The following is a 7,875-nucleotide window of genomic DNA, read 5'->3' as shown; positions in this document are numbered from 1 at the left end:
ATTGGGCTCTGGTCCCTAGTAGTGCACTAGTTTCCATTGGGCTCTGGTATCTAGTAGTGCACTAGTTTCCATTGGGCTCTGGAATCTAGTAGTGCACTAGTTTCCATTGGGCTCTGGTATCTAGTAGTGCACTAGTTTCCATTGGGCTCTGGTATCTAGTAGTGCACTAGTTTCCTTTGGGCTCTGGTATCTAGTAGTGCACTAGTTTCCATTGGGCTCTGGTATCTAGTAGTGCACTAGTTTCCTTTGGGCTCTGGTATCTAGTAGTGCACTAGTTTCCATTGGGCTCTGGTATCTAGTAGTGCACTAGTTTCCATAAGGCTCTGGTATCTAGTAGTGCACTAGTTTCCATTGGGCTCTGGTATCTAGTAGTGCTGAATGTAGCAAAGGATATCTGACAACGGCATTGTGGCTGACTTTTAGCTGATAGCTGTTCAGTAGAATGTGCCTCCCACTGGCTGAGTGGTCGTCCCACCCAGCCATCTTAACTGTGAGTCGCTGTGGTTAAGAGTGTCCGCTGAATGGCTGAAATTTTACCACCAGCAGTCAATGATAATCACTATAAGTTGTCCCTCTGGGCCTATTTACACTACAACAATTGTTGTGACAACAGTTTCATTTAAATAATGTGAACGTCATTTGTAAAAAAAAGTTCTATACACACTGACAATAAGACAATGTGTCTGAGCTGTCGTCTAGCAACAAGTGATTCAACAAGACAAAGCGCTAAGAGTTAGATGCTCAGCATTAGATGTTGGTCCTCCAATCACAGCATGAGGTGAGCTAGTGATTGGAGGTAAGAGGAGCGCCTAGCGGCCGAAAGATTAACAGTTGTTGATTGTGTTGATTGTACCGCAGCCTGAAGACATTCTTCACTTACAGTGTCTAATTACCTTCCTGACAGTCTACACTGATCAGCCATAACATTATGACCACTGACAGGTGAAGTGAATTACACTGATACACCCATCAGCCATAACATGATGACCACTGACAGGTGAAGTGAATAACACTCATACACCCATCAGCCATAACATTATGACCACTGACAGGTGAAGTGAATAACACTGATACACCCATCAGCCATAACATTATGACCACTGACAGGTGAAGTGAATAACACTGTTACACCCATCAGCCATAACATTATGACCACTGACAGGTGAAGTGAATAACACTGATACACCCATCAGCCATAATATTATGACCACTGAAGTGAATAACACTGATAATCTTGTTATCATGGCACCTGTCAGTGGGTGGGAATTATTAGGCAGCAAGTGAACATCCTGTCCTCAGAGTTGATGTGTTAGAAGCAGGACAAATGGACAAGCGTAAGGATCTGAGCGACCAAGGGCCAATATGTAATGACTAGACGACTGGGTCAGAGCATCTCCAAAACTGCAGCCCTTGTGGGGTGTTCCAGGTCTGCAGTGGTCTGTACCTATCAAAAGTCCAAAGAAGGAAAAGCAGTGAACCAGTGACAGGGTCATGGGCGGCCAAGGCTCATTGATGCATGTGGGGAGCAAAGGCTGGCCTGTGTGGTCCGATCCAGCAGACAAGCTACTGTAGCTCAAATTGTTGAAAAATGTAATGCTGGTACTGACAGAAAGGTGTCAGAACACACAGTGCATCACAGTTTGTTGCTTATGGGGCTGCGTAGCTGTAGACCAGTCAGGGTGCCCATGCTGACTCCTGCCCACTGCCGAAAGTGGTACCAGATACCACAGCACACCTTCAGAGGACTAGTGGAGTCCATGCCTTGATGGGTCAGGGCTGTTTCAGTGGCAAAAGTGGGACCTACACAATATTAGGCAGGTGGTTATAATGTCATGGCTGATTGGTGCATATGGCAATATAATCTTGTGGCTTGTCAAGCTATAAAGTACTCCAGTAGATATCCAATGCTGGTTACTTGTAAAACCCACAATTCCTTTGGCCATCAAGGGTTCTATCAAACAAATAAAACTACAAGTAAACATAAAACCACATTGAGGCTTTGTAAAATTAAACAAAACATGATTACATATATGCTGCTTGCCTTTCAACACACTGTCAAATGCACTAGTGTGTCACTACACACAGCCAAAACACTTGACTCCTGGGAACATGTTTTCCAGGGATGATGTGTTGTAATATAGGGTTGTGTATCATGTTTTACAGGTATCATGTGTCGTGATGTAGGGTTGTGTTTCATGTTTTACAGGGATGATGTGTTGTGATGTAGGGTTGTATTTCATATTTCAAATGGATGATGTGTTGTGATGTAGGGTTGTATTTCATATTTTACATGGATGATGTGTTGTGATGTAGGGTTGTGTATCTTGCTCTGCAGGGATGATGTGTTGTGATCTAGGGTTATATATACTGTTTTACAGGGATGATGTGTTGTATTGTAGGGTTGTGTATCTTGATTTGCAGGGATGATGGGTTGTGATGTAGGGTTGTATATCTTGTTTTACAGGGATGATGTGTTGTGATGTTGGGTTCTGTTTCATATTTTACATGGATGATGTGTTGTGATGTAGGGTTGTGCATCTCGTTTTACAGGGATGATGTGTCATAATGTAGGGTTGTGTATCTTGTTTTGCAGGGATGATGTGTTGTGATGTAGAGTTATGTATCTTGTTTTGCAGGGATGATGTGTCATAATGTAGGGTTGTGTATCTTGTTTTGCAGGGATGATGTGTTGTGATGTAGAGTTATGTATCTTGTTTTGCAGGGATGATGTGTTGTGATGTAGAGTTATGTATCTTGTTTTACAGGGATGATGTGTTGTGATGTAGGGTTGTGTATCATGTTTTACAGGGATGATGTGTTGTGATGTTGGGTTCTGTTTCATATTTTATATGGATGATGTGTTGTGATGTAGGGTTGTGTATCTCGTTTTACAGGGATGATGTGTCATAATGTAGGGTTGTGTATCTTGTTTTGCAGCAATGATGTGTTGTGATGCAGAGTTATGTATCTTGTTTTGCAGGGATGATGTGTGGAACTGTCTGCCAGGTGGCAGGATCTTTCAGTGAGGAAGTCAGATCCTATTATTGTGTTGATACAATTATGAATATGTGTGAGTTTTCCTGTCTTTTGTTTCATTGTTTTGATCAAGGTGATGTGATGCTAATTTGATGCTGTGGCGGGATGTTGCATGATTTCCTGTCTGAGTTCATGGTGAGGTTGATTTTTGGTCATTGCAACTCTGTTATCCTGGTACATATTACATATGCCTAGCAGTGTGCTTTTATGCGTAATTTATAGGCAACTGCCAATACTATTTCATCAATTGTATCTTTATTGCTAAACTGTAAAAAACAAACAAAAAAATGATTTATGTTTTTAATGTAGAGGATGGCACTTTTATTGCAGAGTCCTACAGGAATTGTCTACTGAAAAAGAATTGTCTACTGAAAAAAAACACACATCTGTACATCCCTGTTTAGGAATGATCATTATGTAGTTCAGCCACTATTAGCTGTTATAGCCACTATTAGATATTATAGCCACTATTAGCTGTTTGGACCTAACCTGTACAAATGTTTCTAATGGGAATTTGTTGGCAGAGGGTGCTGGGAGGTGGGGGATTGGGGACTGGTTTATTATTAGAAATGGAGGGAGGGGTTATTCTATGTCCTCCCTCATTGCATTACTAACAGTTTAATATGTATCAGATGCTGCTGAGAGGAGAGAGAGAGAAAATGACTGTGTGTGTGTGTGTATATTTAGGTGTGTGTGTGTGTGTGCCTGTGTGAGTGTGTGTGTGTATGCACTCAGCAGCAGCTCTCGGGTTTTGTTTTTATTTCAATTTCTCAGAGTTGAGGTAACAATGTCTCAACTTAACCTGGTCGCCCTTGGATGTTTCTCTCCTAGTGGACGAGTCAGTCTGTTTGGGTGTGTAAGGTGTGTGATATTTAAATATATCATCTGAGATGCCTGTATATGTGTATGCGCACACGTGTGTGTGTGAAGAAATGTTGTACTACTTGTTTCTGCTGTTGCAGCAAATCTTTTTACTAATCCCATTTGAAGAGGTTAGTTGGTGACACTAGTTCACCTTAAAGGGACATTTCACCCTGGAGGACCCTTAAGTGGTTTTTGTTATGTTTGAGATATTTCTAGGCCTGTGAGATATTTTTCTCAAATAGTTTGCCAAAAAGAGCGCATGAATTGGCTTTGCTAAGTGACACACTAGTGCATTTGAACATGTATTGAAAGGCACGCAACATTTGAAAGATATATGTAATCACCTTTTGTTTAATTTTAAAAAGCCTCAATGTGGTTTTGTGTTTACATGTAGTTTTATTTGTTTGATAGAACCCTTGGATGTATTTCCGTATTGTTTCTATGTTGATAAATGTAGAAGGTGTCAATATTTTCCATAATCAAAAACTACAAATCTGTCGCGGCAGTGTTTCCTGCTCTAGCCTAGTCCAACCCCTAAGGCAGCTGCTTTGAACATCCTTTTTTCATACATTGTTTTTGCCCTCCGCCGATCGCTAGCTAGCTAACTAACCTTATGCAAAACAATGTATATATCTTCTACTACTTGAGGTGGACATAAAGATGTCAGAATCCTCAGAGATACAGATTTAAATGAAGACAGTCCTTATCTGTGGATCCACACTTACCAAGTGAACTGGTGGTCTATGGACCATGGTTTTCTGTCCCTGGACAAATATCTCATATAGACATTGATCTAATTAGCACCTAGATCAGCCGGTATATGGTTCATCTGGAATACGAGACCCAAGAAGAATATAAATAGCCTCCAGGACCCTGACGATCACAGCAGAGTCATATTCACAAACCCAAGTGTGTGTGTGTGTGTGTGTGTGTGTGTGTGTGTCAGGTAGGACAGGTATGACAGGTATCTGTGAAGCATTCCAAAATTATTCTCAGATTGTTGGTATTTACTTTTATATAAGGTTTTCATGTACGGAAAGTACTGTGAAATATTTAGTTTTTATTTAACATTTATTTATCCAGGTAAGTCATCTTACTTATAATTCCATTTTAAATTATACGTAAATTATATATTCCTGATTTATGTTTTGCAGAGAATATTTCAGGTGTTTTCTTGTTGCAACTTGTATTCTTAGCTCGAGATTGACAGCTCTCTGACCCAAATGGAAACCAAGAGCAAACCCTGCCCACCCATTGTCCCACCCCTAAATGACCATGCACGTGTCCCAATATAGCCCCCTATTCCCTATATGGTCCACTTGCTGCCCTAGACCAGAGCCCTGTGGACCCAGTTTACCCTCTCTTGGGTTAGGGGGTCAGAGGTCGGATGGCCGCGTGGCTGGACAGACGGAGGGCTAGCGGTCGGCAGCCAATGGGTCCTGCAATGGGCTTCTCTCATCACACACAAACACACATGCTGACATCTGGAGAGTTTTCATTTCTCCCTTTTGGTTCATTGTCTAACTGATTTATTTCCTCTCTGGAGAAGGAGATGAGCGTGGGTGTTTCTGAGGGCGTTTGTTTGGGAGGTGTGTTTAGGTGTGTGGTTGGGAGTGTGTTTGTGTGTGTGTGTGTTTGAGAGCGAGGAGAAGAAAGGCACAGACTTGTACATTCTCATTTGAATGGTATTGTATGTTTAAAAAAATGTAAACGTTTTGGGGTTTACATATTTTATTGAAATGTACGTATTATATATCAGACCAACTTCTCCACTTGCTGAATCCTTGCCTTGACTGCTGTTTAGTGACAAAACCTTGGTGATGTATAGACTCAGTGACCATGACCTTGCTATTCAGAGGTTGCCACAGGCAGACCTAGCTCCAAAGAGAATCCAGGCTATGTGCACATTGCCCGTAAAAAGGCGTGGAAACTAAGCTGCACTTCTAAATGTATGACCACATCAGAGCAAAACATTTTCCACAGATCACACCAACCCACAAATATTGTGAAAACAAATCATAAACGTACCTGTTGTGCAATCACAGCAGGTGATAAAAACATATGTGTTTCCTTCCTTTTGTCATTCATACGTTAAATGGCATTATCATATCATAGTTTTATCATGACATCAGAAAACTCTTATACGTGTAACGTTCCCTCTGTAAACTTGGGAGTGAGCTATATTTGCCTAAAGCTCCTTCAGACCCCTCACAGCAGCTAGCTCACTCCGATCTGTAAATGTATTGCATACAGTATGTGGCAGTGCTGCCGGAGCACATACACATAGACGCACGCACACACACACAGAAACACACACACACACAGAAACACACACACACACACACACACTGGGGGTGAATCGGTTAACTTTGACATGTGGTGGCAAAGGGCTGCAGTGCAATTTGCCTCAAATACTTCAGTGTGCTGCCCGTTGTCTGACTGGAGGACTTCTCCCACTGTAGAGCCCAGAGCACTCATTCTTTTATTCTCCCTCCCTCCCTCTCCCTGCCCCCCCCCTCCCCCCCTCCATCTCTCAATACAGAAAAGTACTGCTTTCAACCCAAGAATGTCTTTTCAAAAGCCTTTCCCTCTCTTAACACCCAGAGAGAGAGAGAGAGAGAGAGAGAGAGAGAGAGAGAGAGAGAGAGAGACGGGGATAGAAAAAGCAAGGGAAAGAAAAGAGGGGGATAGAGAGGGGGGTTTAGAGAGGGTGAAGGAGAGAGAGAGAGAGATACATGGTGTATAGAAAGAGGCGGAGAGGGGGCTTCCAAAGAGAGGGGGATAGACAGATAGGGAGATAAAGGGATATATAGAGATGGGTTCATCCCTCTTGTTCCATTTTAGTCTTTAGATGGAATTCCTGCAGTTTGTCACTATATCACTACCCCATGCAGCCTATTAACACAAACATCAACAATTCCTACCACAAGAAAAACTATAATTTAGGCGGGGAAAAAACACTATTAACATCTGTAAATAATGATTAGCCAAGAAAAAAAACAGAGATCACACTGTCAATGCAATGCTGTTCTAAAAATGCTACTTAATCAAAAATAGGTGTATTTCATTGCTCCCAAATCCTATAAGATATCCTGTGAGATATCCCTATGTCTGGGTGATTGGAACATCAGAAGTTGTTCAGAAGTAATCGATCTTGTTTCTGCTGTAGTTTTGCGGCGGGCTTTGGCTATTGATTGTATTCGTTTCATGCGCTTTGCTCCTGACGCCAGGAAGTCTGCGGGGGCGTGGTCTGGGGCAGAAAACTGAGAAATTCCTTTCTGGTCCACCTTCTTTGGGGGTCCGTGGCTGTTTTTTTTATGAATGAACCGAATACCAACGACAAATTAATCACTCTCTTTCATAGAAAAAAAACCCCTCGGATCTCCTCCTAACGATGTCCTAGAGGGAAGCCAATCACAAAGACTGGTTTTGTTACAGAAATAATTCATGAAAACAGTGGAGTTTTTTGAATGAGATGTTTTACAACTTTACACGTGAGATTATAAATAGACATATGTTTATGAGTGTAAATACAAAATACTGAAAATAAATAGGAAACTCAGTCATTACAATAATTATATTCACTTCAACTTGTTGTTTGGTTCTGAAGCATTTGCAGTGGAAGGCGCACAATCTACCGCTCTTCTAGAAAATAGAAGAGGACAGGGAAGTACCGCAATTGGGCAAACTATTTCGAAAATAAGCATTCCGACCACAGGAGAACCGTGTTCTACCTGGAACCCTTAATGGAACGCCAAGAGGGTTATTTAAAGGTTTTCCTAAGAAGGACCGCCAATGAGCCTTTTTGGAACTTTTTCCGGAGCACCATATGGAATTAAAGGGCTATTTAGGAGGCAGGCTGTCAGTGCGCGGAGCGGGCAGGCGGAGGCTCGGTCAGATCGTGGGAAAGGTCCTCCACGTAAAGCAGCGCTGGTTCTTCCTCGCTGTTGTTCTAGTGTAATTGATCTTACTCCA

Source organism: Esox lucius, chromosome 14 (genome assembly GCF_011004845.1).
Source record: "Esox lucius isolate fEsoLuc1 chromosome 14, fEsoLuc1.pri, whole genome shotgun sequence".
NCBI classification, from domain to species: domain Eukaryota; kingdom Metazoa; phylum Chordata; class Actinopteri; order Esociformes; family Esocidae; genus Esox; species Esox lucius.
The sequence above is the reverse complement of the archived record's forward strand: the minus strand, read 5'-3'. Positions refer to the sequence as shown.